Genomic DNA, 13,050 nt, shown 5'->3' on the forward strand with positions numbered 1-13,050 from the left:
CCCATATCAGCAAAACAGCAGGGTATTGGACAATCTCCCAGCTGGACTAGTGGAGAGAAAGACCTGCTCATATAGAATAATTTTGACAGGTTTATAATGTGCTTGTACAAGGAGGCAACTTTAGGTCACAGAAGACTGGACTTGAGCCAGAAGCATTCAGACCTCAGTTTAAGACCTCAGTTTAAGACCTCAGTCTTAAACGTGATAAAGGCTGTTTTTGTGACATTTAGGAAGATGTGAATACTTTGTTTTTAAGATAAGCAGCACCTAGAACTTACTGAGAAAAAGTATAAGTATGTAACAGCAGAAGAAGCACAAATAAAAACTGAAGCAAAGAAAAAAGATTTTCGGTCATTCAGAGGCCTCTGTTTTCTATGTTTCTGAGGGTAACATGTTGATCAATGATTCACAGGCCATCAGTGGGCTGCAAAATGCTAAATGACTTGCAACTGTTAAATGAATCTGTGACACCTTCCTATAGCTAAAAATTAGCAGTATGTATTGCATAGCGGACTATGAGAAATGTAGAGGGTTTCAAGGGTCTGTGGTCCCAACGGCTCATAACTCAATTAAACTACTTTCATGAATATGATCATTTTAATTTTATACTTAGGATGAACAATGGGATATGTAAAGGACACACAGGAGCAAGTGGCAAAATTAAAATAAAATAAAATAAAATAAAATAAAATAAAATAAAATAAAATAAAATAAAATAAAATAAAATAAAATAAAATAAAATAAAATAAAATAAAATAAAATAAACAACAACAACAACAAACAGATTCTCCAGACTGCAGTCTTTGGTAATGTATGGGAAGGCATGGCAGACACAGCTGCCACATTTTTGGAGCATAGACTTGCCTAGGTATCCTCCATGGGCCATTCTGTTGATCACCATTTTTTAATTTTACTCCTTAGAAGCAGTTACAAGGAGTTTCAGGGTGGTGTGGACAGAGAAGAAAACAGATTTCTTTGCTGGATAAGTTCAGACATTCGCTGTACATGCATGATGCTTGAACAGTAAGGTATGTGCATGGTGGTTCCCTGCCCCAGGAGGTGGTCACTCTGCAGTGCCAGAGCTATGTATGATCATCCTCAGCTGTGCTCATCCCAAACTCCTGCCACTTGGGAACATTCCCCACTGCAGGGAGAGGGAAGCTGGATTATTGCCTCCTAAAGTGAGCATAGTCAAAGTGTGCATAGTTTTGCAACACTACATGGATAAAGCTGATGGGCAGCTCTGGTATGATCATCCTCACATCTTCATGCACAGTAAGTACAACTAGTGGGATTCACTTTGGTCATTTGATACCTGATATGTAGAAAACAGCAAAAGTATTCAAAACTGCCACCTCCCATATCAAAGAAATGGTGTCCAATTTTCAGCCATCTGAACCTCCATGATGTAAAGCCATTAGAAGACCTTAGGGCACAGATTAGTTTTATTATGTATGTGTTAACTACCAGTCATTGTGAAGATCCAATTAAAGCCCCCGGGCACAACCACAGCACTAATAATTGTTTTGCTTTACTGCAAGGTTGCATTTAATTTCCAGATGAAGATCTGGCACAGATCTGTTAAATTCAGTCTGTTACTGATTTGCTGGTGAGCACTAAACATCAGAATCTGGTCATTGGTCCTCTGCTTCTTAGGAGCAAAATGCTGAAATAGTAAGAAGCAGGAAACCTGCGTGAATGCTTTCTGTTCCAGGAGGCTATGAAACAGATGGCATGGTTATAGCATCATTTTCCTCTGCAATAAAGGTTTTGCTTTAATTCTGTAAGTACAGCTCATCTATCTCATACAAGGGGATCCTGGAGGCTTTGTCAGTTTTCTGTGTCTGTTTAGGGACAAGACAGAAAAGTTGTTTTCTTGCCATGGAAAATAAATGTGTTGCTGAACAGCAAAACAAGAAGAAGAAGAAAAAAAAAAAAAGACATATTATAACCAAGGAAACAATGATTTTTCATGCAGGAGAGGAAGCAAAGCATAAAACAGGTTGTATGGTGAAGCAGGGCAGGCACAGCCCCATCTTGTGGCAGAAAGTCCGATTCATGTTCCTCTGGCTATGTATGAGTCACCATGTCCCAGTGACAATGTTCTGGGACACTGCTCTGTGCAGCTGGCCTTTAAATATTTAAATGTACTGGATTACAAGAAAGATGTCTGCTCTTTGCCAAGCAGCTGCTTATAAACGGCTTTCTAAATTGCAAGTCTAGACTGCACTAGCATAATCCAGAAGAGAAGAGGAGGAATTGTGTAATTAACTTTTTCCCTTTATCACACACAAAAAAGAAACCCTTTGTGCTAGCAATGCAGGGGTAGTTCCAAGTTTAGAAAGGAACTAAAGTGACTCTGAGACTTCTGGTGTTTGTGCAATCCACGAGTATGCTGTAGTCTGGAGGAGGAATCCATCTCTATGCTGGCTGCTGGTAGCTTTCTTGCTGAGGAGAATTTCACGAGTTCTTCCTTGCATCCACTCCGGATGTCAAAGTAACCGTTTCTCCAGGTAATTTCATATTTCCAAACAGTCACCCTACTCAGCTGACTGCAGGTAGAGAGAAGACCATCAGTCAGTGAACAGGAATTGTTATTTCAGGATCTTCATGGTCCCAGAGCTGTAGAAAGCTCTGTTTTTTTTTTTTTTTTTTTTTTTTTTTCTGTGCCCAGGGCACCTCTCTGAGGATTTTTCAGTGTAAATACATCCCGAGCCATCTCCTCCTCATGTTGAGGAGGGCAGCAGCACAGGAGCAGAGAACCTGTAACTAAGAGAGTATCTGTCATATCTGTGGAACTGTGCAAAGGAGATTAGAGATATTCACCTTTTTTTTTTTTTTTTTTTTTTTTTTTTCCCAACAAAGATCCAGCTCTTTAAGAGGTTTTGGCACATTGCATCATTCAAACAGGAGATGAACCCTGAAATTAGAATTAGGTTCCTAAATCAAGTTCTGAAGTTTAGTGACTGGGGACTTCCCAAACATAAAGATGGATTTGTCTGAGTATAGCATATCTGTGAAAAAGTCTGCTTTGGGTGTCCAGAAAAGACTGGAAATCACTACAAAGGTCTCTCTTGAGCCTTCTATTGTTTTCTCATCTCAGTTAATGAGCATTTATACATGGAGAACACATCCTTTCATGTGATTTGGTTATTTTTGCATCTAACTATGAAGTAAAATGAATACAGAAAAGTTGCAGACTTTTTTCTGTGTACTCACAAGGTTACTTGAAAGTGGGCACTTTCATTATGAAATTGGACCCGAACTTATAGATTTTCTGAGTTCATCTGGGTGTCCTTTCTTGAGAAGAACTTCTGTGAAAACAGAGCAATGAAATATGTTGCCAATTTATATTTCTAGCTGAGATGTGATTCTGTGGTGGCTCAATTCTGCTTTGCTATCAGAGGGTACAGCAAAAGGCTAACTTGAAAGCTTCACCTTCCATGAAGACCTTCACTCACTGTGACTATGGCCATAGGTTGCTGCTTACAGCCTCTGCCATGTGCTTCTTCATGTTCTTACATGTTCTCTTTAAGCTGGCATCACTGAGTTGAATGGCAGCTTATTGGTGAATTGGTAAATGGGATTATGGACCTGCCATGGAAAAAAGTATAATACTCTTATATTAGGACTTCTATTCTTAAGAAAATAGTCTCAAATACTTTATGCAGAAATGTTCTGTGATGAAGACAGTAGCCATTGCACCCTATACGCATCAGATGGGTATGTATCAACCCTATTACTATTTTTTTTTCTTATTAGATGTCTCTAAAGGATGTCAGGTTCAGCTATACTACATACGTTACAAGCAAGACTTGAGGTAAAGCGTCTGGCCTAAGGAACTTCAGTGAGTGCAAGAGCAAATAAAAACAAGAAGATGAAATTCATGAGCAGAACAAGGGAAAGAATCCAGATATTTTGGCTAATAGTGTTACGCTTCATACATTGGGCCACACTCACTTTGCTCTCCTCTGAACTATTCTTTTTCTGCCCTATTGATTTTTTTGTTTTCCCCCATCTGCAAAAGATGGTGGACCCATAAAAGAAATTACTAGAAAAAAAAAAGTCAAAAGGAAAAGGCTGTAATTTATGATGGAACAAGTTGATAAAAATACTGGAAGGCATACACTGGAAGACCATGCAGCACTGGGGAATCTTTTGATTTATAGCATGATTGCTACAGTGGAGAGATGTAGGGTTTGAGCATGCCAGAACTTTATTTACTACACAAAGTATGCTGGCACCTTTTTGATTCTAGAGAAGTGTGAACATCTGTCCTAGTAACTTCAGGGTACACAGATGTGGCTTCACTGGTGGAAAAGGCAAGCACATTGTCAACAGGGAGAGCAGACAATGGACGTTTCCTTGCTTTTGGAAGAATATGGCAATGTTTTTATTCTTATTCAGTATTTTTCAGTTTTCTATTTCCTATTAACAGACTCTTAAAAAATGCTTCACAAAGGATTATTTTCAAAAGGTCAGAAAGTGGTATTAGTCAAGGTTCTTTTACTGAGCATCCTTTGAAGACTATTTTTCTACCGTAAACAAAAATTTGAGAGATCCCTAATTGGCAATTATATAGCTCTTGTGGACATCACTATTTTATTTTTTTTTTTATTTTATTTTTATTTTATTTTTAAAAGACATTTTGTACAAAAACATGATATGGGCAAAAAGTTGCAACTTGTTTTTGCTGATGCTTTGGATAAATTTGTTCTCAGTGTATTTCAAATATGTTATTTGCAAATCTCTTTACCCAGTACTCCATTCTGACTGCAGCTAAATAATATTCTTTACTGAATAAATCCATTATATTTCTCCCCAGCTATTCATCATATATGTTGAGTTCTGATATTCAGTTTTTGGTTTGTATTTTGTTCCGTTGTGCAATGAATTTACTTAAGAGTTTTAGTCAAGCAAAGGTCTTGCAATTTATGGGGACCAAGTCTTTCACTGGAGGAACATATTAGACCACTGTAAACTCTGATCCCCAAGGCAGAGCTGGGAATAATCTCCAATGGATGTCCATAACCAAATCTAAAAAATGATAGGTTTCACTTTTTATAATAAACTTCAGTCAAACAGAAAACTTAAGAAAGCAAAACTTCTCTGCCTCTCCAGGTCTCACTTTCTCCTGAGCCCCACAGCCTTCTATTCACATCCTGTAATCTAGAGGTAATATTTTTTCTTATTTCTCAGTCCTTCCCCGTGTCTTTTCAAAAATTATTTATTGTCTGTTGTCTATGCCCCTCTGCTCCTGTCTGTCTTCATTCCTAACCATGTGATTAAACACTTTTAATTTATTCACCAGGGATCAGTTTAACATTGCTCCTTTCTGTAATTCACACTGTATCTTGCCTACTGTTGAATGTTGTTTAATTCTGTAAAGCTTTCCATGTAACAAGCTGCTATGCACTATGTCATCTTGTATTGGCATCTTGAATCTTTAATAAAGTTGTTCTCAAATAATGTTTCAATAAATGAAATGTACCTGCTGAGATGAGATTCTGCATATTAAGATGATGAGCAATGGCATTTAATGGGATAGAAGATACAGACAAAAGGCGGGATAGGGTATCTTGGAGAAAAATGTAAGAACCCCTCCCAATATATTTCTGCATTCAGAGATTACAGTGTTGTTTTTTTTTGTTGTTTTTGTTTTTTTTTTTTTTTTTCTTCTGAGATTTCTCCCACAGAATTGTCAAATTTAATTATTTAGAACACATATCCAATAATGCACTAAGACTAATTCCCTGGGAAACTGTCAAACATGTGAAAAGGAGTGGTGAGAAAAGCCCTGGAGGGATTATGTTTAGCATGACTGCAATTCAGAAAAAAGATGTGTGCACCCATTCTAAGGGCTTGCATATTTGTATATACATGTAGACATGCACACATGTTTATATATGCATATATACTGACTTGCGTATTAAACAGAAACAGAGTTCTTAGGAAGAAATGAAAAATGTGGATGACAACTGTCTATTTTTAGGCAGAAAATCAGAGTATTTCATTTCTAACTCTATAAGTTGATACAGACAGCTGATGAGAAGATTACTATTGACTTATCTAAAATGAAAGAGGAAGGGTTTATTTTCCGTGACGATTCATTATGCTATAGAAAATCAGATCCCTAGTTGTGCGCAAGTACCCAGATACAAATAAAAATCAATACGAAAGAGTTATATTCACCTTCTTATGAATTTGAGCCTGAACACCTGATCCAAGACCCATTTGTTGGTCTCAACAGGACTGGGAACAGGACCTGTCCAGAAGATGCTCTGAACAGATTTGAGGTCAAGGTCTGCTGCTCAGTGGAGGGAAGGTAATGTGCTAAAGCATTAGTGCACTCAGCTCCCTGGCAGCTTCCCGATGTCCCCCAGGACACTCAGAGCTTCAGAGCTGTGAATGAGCAGCTGAAACATTTGAGCAAGGGAATCAGGCAGAGTTAACCAGCTAGAGAAGGACAAAGTCCAGACTGGAAATAACTGAAAAGAAATAGGAATGTGGTTGCAGTACAGGTAACATAAATCAACCTAAGAGTAGCCACAGGATGGATGAAGGAAGAATTTGTAACTACGAGACCAAATTAGCAACTCTAGTCTGGATACTTCTACTGACCTTTGGTTCCTTGTTCATGGATTAGCACTGATTCACCTCAGAAAGATGTGGGAGGGACACCACAGTAGAACTATTCTGAAGGAGTTCTTGATATATCAAAAAAAACCAACCAAACAAACAAAAAACCCACAGTGAGGGGAGTTTCCTAAAAGTCAGTGAGGGACAAGCACTCATCTGAGTGACCTCAAGGAAACTAGAAGGATGGAGAAAGGAACCAAGGAATTTTCTAATTTCTATTCTGCTTTCTGAGGGCACAAAAAAAGTATTTGGTGAAGGGGGGCTTTCAAAGAGCAGAACCCAAAAAAAACATCTATGAGCCTTTTCTCTGGCTTGCCCCCTCCTCTAATACTGATGAGATTTTCATCCACACGGAGCTATCAAGGTGGATGGAGAAAGGAAGGGCAAAGGTAGACATAAATTTAATGTCTAAGTGCACTCTGAGATTTTTAAGTCCACAAGACATTGTGAAGCCTATTCATTAACTGGCATGCTTAAGTCACCCCTGGCCCCCCTCCCCCTCCTCTCCCCCCCTTTATTTTTTTATTTTTTAACTTTGGATTGTCAGACATAGACCACATTATTTATTAATTATTATTATTATTTATTTTGGTCAATTAATTTTGGGGCTGCTTAGACATGCTTTGTGCATGTGTGTGCATGTGTACAAGATCACTTGATGTGTCTGGATGCCCTGCATGTTCTATGCCACACACTCATAAAGCCTGTCTTAAGGAAGAATAAAGCTTGGACAATCAACACAGATAGTAATAGCTTCTGCTAATGGTGGTGATTTGGAGAACAACCAGGAACTAAATCAGGCACATTTAATTTTTTGTCATTATAAAATATTGTGTCTGGTCACCTGCTTTACCCAGGAGTAACCTGAAAACTAGAACTGGGAAGAAGCGATTAATATTATGCTTCTCAGGTGTTGAATAAGTCTCTCCAGGGAACAACAATTTCTAATATTCAGAATAAAATTAGAGCTTGTGAGAGCTCTGCCACCCAGTATTAAAACACTTCCACTCCCTAAATATTCCTTGATTTTACCATTTCTGTGAGTAGCTGAGAATGGATGGTAATTCCCCTGAAAAGAAACCTTAATAGAATATTTAAAATTGCAATGCACCCTTTCTGCTCCAGTTTTGAACTTGAGAGCAGCTCAATATTGCAAGATCGCTTCTGGGATGATACATACGTGGCTCCTACTGAATCACTGCTGATCCTGTAATGCATCATCTGCTGTCATTCCAGATCTGCTCCCTCTCTCCCATGCTTACAGTAGTTCTGTAGAACCATAGGACCTACTGCCTCAACCTATTGCATCCTAATAGCACCACAGCCCAAAGAGCCAAATCTTGCTGTTATAGCCCCAAGATAAGGCCAGGTTTTCAACCTGGCCACATGTTTGACCACATGGTCTCAGACTGGTCAGAGAAATCTGACAGCAGGTTTTAAAAGAAGAAAATACATTTCTTTTCTGTCTTGAGGCATGAACAGGGAGCTCCTGAGATATCACAGCAGGGGAAAAAAATATATGGTCCACCCTGATATGAAACAATACCTGAAGGGGTTACTATGGACAGGGCTACTCTTGACCTGGGCAATATGATAGATTGCACCAAACTACCTATATCATTCCATGGAAGATGCACAGACATTTCCTCTTATGCATAATTTTCAAATCATTCATCAAAACATGGAATATACTGCAGGGCAAGGGCTGAGGTCTTGCTAATTTTCCTGAGCTGGTTTTGCTTAGCAAAAGAAAAGCTGGCAAAATTTAAATATGTTGTTTGCTTGACATAAGCTAATTACTCTGTGGGTCTGATGATATATCGAAGCTATCCTCTTAGTTTGACAGACTGTAATGAATATCTGTTGGTTTAGAAAAAGAAAATGAAGACGTGATGTTTTTGCTCAGAAAGTGTAGGCTGTTTTTTTTTTTTATCATTACAGAGACCTGTGGAGCCAGGCTGTAGTAGCCATAAGACCAAGTAACACAAGTGCTGAGGTAAGCATGACAAAAGTGCTCTGGGTAACTAGTAAGAGTTACATCCTAATGTGATAGCCTGCATGATTAAGAGATGTTTAGAAAGTGAATATGTAAAAGAGCCACAATAAAGTATGAAAGGCAAGTTTGAGGGGGTGGCTTTATGGCATTTTCCACAGGACAATATTTCTAGGTGTCACTGCACCCCGCATCTGGCAGGTCATGTTTAGATAAACAAGGCGCAGAACTGCTTTGATGTTGGCAATATGCAGGAATTTTAACTCTGCTTCTTGACTTCTGCTTCAGCAAGTCTGTGACTTTCTCTAATAATCTTTGCATGACTGATCAGAAGCAAACATTACAGAGATAAGGGGTGGCAGCTGTGGTGCTTAATTTCAGCATTATCTGACATTTGTCACCCACATCTCCCATACCATGAGCTATTGATACACCAGGGGATTCTTCTCTGTCAATAACTGCGTGTTGTCAAAGCATGCTTGCATGGGGTTCAAATCTCCCTTTCAGTACCACTGTTAGGAGCGAGACATTTAACTCTCTGTCTTAAGTGATACTGTCATTAAGAGAACAATTAACAGAAGCAATCCTGTCCTTTGCTGTGCAGTGAAAAGTGTTTTCACCCAGATAGCCTTTCTAAGGGGAGAGGCACAGAAGAGAGAAGGACAGGATTCCCTATGGAGCTAAAAACGGGCTATAGTAAAGCACCATGCCACCTGAGACCATCTGTTAAGTTAAGAAGGGAGGAAGGGAGTCCCAGACTGGAAGCTACTCTCAGTGAAAGGACAAGCCTGCTCCCAAAACCAGCAAAGCATGGTGAGAAGGGGGAGAAATGTGTAACTAGTGATGGCTTAGCCAGGCAGAGCTTGCACCTGCAGGAGATCGTTTAAGATTTGGTTGCAGATTCTCTGGCAAAATAAGTGAATTTAAACACTTCTGAAAGAGTTGTTCAGGTATCATGAGTTTCAAGGGAGTCTGAAGGCAGTGTAAAATGAGGTGTTGCAAGCTAAAAGCAGCTGTTGCTCTAATTTATACCTTAGGGCCTTTTTGCTGCTCAATGTATGTTGAAATGGAGTAGGCCTAAAGGGAAAGTAAATTCATCTTATTTGTGCCCTCAGTTTAGGCTGTTCTGCCAGAATGCAACAGATATACTGAACATATTTTCCTAGGAATTTCCTTCTGCTGATTCCCTCAAAATATCATTTTTTATTATTGCTTTAGCTATGGTGTATAGTTGACTTTTATTGCCTAGAGTATGTGAACATGCAATGAAACTCATTTGGTCTCCCAACATCTATGTAGAACCAGTTAGTTTTCCAAAAAAGAAATGGATTCCTAAATTCCTCTGAAATGAAATATCTGTTTGTGTTTTTTTTTTTTTTTCTGATTCCCACCAAAATGGATGGGAACAAAATTCTTTTATAAAGCTCTTTTTAATGACTTGCAAGAGCTGGGGATAGAGTAGAGAATTGACCTGGGCTTCAAGGACAGCCAGGAACATGTTAAAAAATGGAAAACATTTTCATCACGTATTATTGGCTTTATAAGTGCATGAGCCAAGCACATGTGCAACTGGCAAAATTAGTCTGTGCTACTTCATTATAGAATCTTTGGTGCAATTAGACATTTACCCTTTATATCCCATCTTTCTTTGAGATTGTATATTGCATTCACATTCTGTGTTGACTATATTTTAACTTGTGATTCAAAGTAGTTCTGCTTATGAATCAGTCACTGCATTATGCTGGGATTATATCAAGGATGCTGGAATACTCCACTCACATTGCAAAATTCAAAGGCATTATTAATATTTTGCAGTATTTTTGCATATGTCTTGTTACGCATATAACTAGATTCCTGTTTAGCATATGTATCAGTGACATGCAGTGTGAAGGATACAAATATAGTTATAGAAATACAGCTGTATCCAGTACCTTCCAAAAATAGCTACCTATTCTTTACCTTCTTCAAAAGTAACAATTCTGAAAGCTGTCAATCTACATGACATTTTCTAAATCTAAGTTGAAAATTGCTAGTAAAGCTAGTCATAGGAAATGTGATAAAACTATAGACCATGGTAATATTTTTGATTCCACTGAAATTGAGGTACTTTGACTTAGTTTAATTTCCTTTTTAAAGAAGAAAGAATAAGATTCTCAGAATGTATATGTCTATTTAGAATTTGTGAAGTTAAACATCTTTTTTCATTTGGAAGTCACAACTTACCCACTATAATTTTTTTTTTTTTCTTTCCTATAGGGAAACATATAACATTTCAAATAGAAACAAAAGTCAAAGATATGTATTTTTTGGAAATTAAATGTATCTGAAGACCCCAAGTAATCCACCTTTGTTCTTCTAGACCATCAGATAGAACTCTTCTTCCTGGAAAATTTAAAAATTTTTAGATGTTCTCCCCCCTGGAATGAAGCCAGTTCCAGTGAGTACAGTTCCAGTTACAATAGTAGCTTTTAGCTCCCTGCTTTTTCTCTTGAATGACTATCTGGCTTTCAAACTCTTTATTTTTGGTAATATAATTTACCTTACTTCACAGATCTTGTTTCAGTAAGCACAGTTAGAATTTCATCCCTTTACTCTCAGGGTTTCTGTGACTTAAAGATCACAATAATACTGCAAGGCATTTCTTGGCCTGATCTAATCAGTTGAAAGTACTTTGCAGAGGCAGAGCCAGTGGACTCAATTGGCCATGAGATTTGACTTCTGTGGGTTAAACCTAATGATTTTGTCTAACTGCCTTCTGACCCCAGCCAGTGTTCCACATCGCACTGCATCCTGCCCATTCACAGCAAGAGGCAGTTTGAATTTTTGTATCTAGCTAATAGTTTTTTTAGAGTTCAAATCATATTCTGATCTGTGTGACTATTTAGAGAAGTTTGAAAGGAAGCAGCATTCTAGCTTTGGGGGACATGCTTCTTACCTCTGTGCTTTTGACTTTTCCTTTTGTTATTTCTTCTTTTCCTGACAATAATACTATCAATATAAAGTTAAAGGGAATTCCCTGGCTGAAATTGTCTTTTCACAGACTTCTTATCTGTCTAAACAGTCATCTGCCCAGAGCTCAGATCCTGCCTTAAAGTTTTATAACAGTTGTTTTTATCAGATACTTTAGAGATTTTTTTTGGAACATTCTTCCCCTTCCCCATTAAAGAAGACTGATTTTCATGTAAACTCCATAACACTGTTCATACCCCAGAGTCCCTTTGTAGCTGTACAGTTAGCCTGGGATCCACTGCTAAAACAAAAGGTGCTGAAGAGAATAAAGGACTCTTCAATACAGAGGCAGAGCAGCTGAACTGCTCCACCTTGTGTTTAATGTCAAGTTGCACCCCCAGATTTCTCCCTGAGTCTGTACCTTTTCCACTAAAGACATCAGTGCTTATAGCATGGTGCTTATACCTTTCTCTTATGTGATTTTGGACTCTCAAGATCTTCACAGTCCTGGCTAAGTAATGCACATCTTTACCCCCATATATACTAATCAAATGGACTACATCTATTAGTCCATAACAATTTGTTTCTGGTAACAGCCCCTGACACAAAATCTCTTGGAGGTGTATATAACCCTGTTTGCAATCCACTCCTTGCTACCTGTCCTTTATCACATCAACCATGCTTTTCTTTTGTACTATCTCTCCTCCAGAGAGTAAGACTTCAGAAAAGAGACATGACTAAAACATCTCTCATTGAATTTTAGGGCAGTGTTTTAATATATCACACCCTGAGTGTTTTGTTAAACCCTTCTAAACAGTTTGTGGAAGAAGTGACAGAATAGAGTTCAAGCCTACTGCTCCCATCACTGTTTGGCTGCTAAAACAACAGCTTCTCCTCTCACTTCACTTTAGTTTTGTTAGTGATATTAGTCACCTCAAGAGACAAGCACAAAGTGTGCTGTGTCGCTGCCTGGCTCATAGTGTCTAAGCACTCTCTGCTCTATCCAAGAAGAATATGACAGGAGTCACCTAAACATTTTACATTCATTTACTTTCAAGCACAGAGCAATTACTGAGAAGGTATTCACAATGAACGCAAATAATTCATTTCCTTAAGCTTCAGCAAATAATTAAATAGAATTGTAATTTAACCAATTTGACTGTATCACACCATTTTTTGCTGGCTTAAATTGACTCAGATCTTTTTGTTCAGTGAAGCTATGCTAATTTATATTTTTTGGAGTATCTGGTCCCATCTTTTTATTGTGCTAAGGTTATCTATATTGTTGAATGTCATCTACTGCAAAGATCATTTAGTGTGTATGGAAGTCAGCTCAGGGACAACTTGTCAGATCATATTATTCCTGTCTGTTGTGGTGAAATACAATCAGAAATGCAGAAATCATCTCTCTTTCAGGAAGGTGAAAGAGCAATGCAGAAGAGAGGAGACATGCTAATACACCTAAAAGA

The sequence above is a fragment of the Anas acuta genome, chromosome 7 (assembly GCF_963932015.1).
Source record: "Anas acuta chromosome 7, bAnaAcu1.1, whole genome shotgun sequence".
NCBI classification, from domain to species: Eukaryota; Metazoa; Chordata; class Aves; order Anseriformes; family Anatidae; genus Anas; species Anas acuta.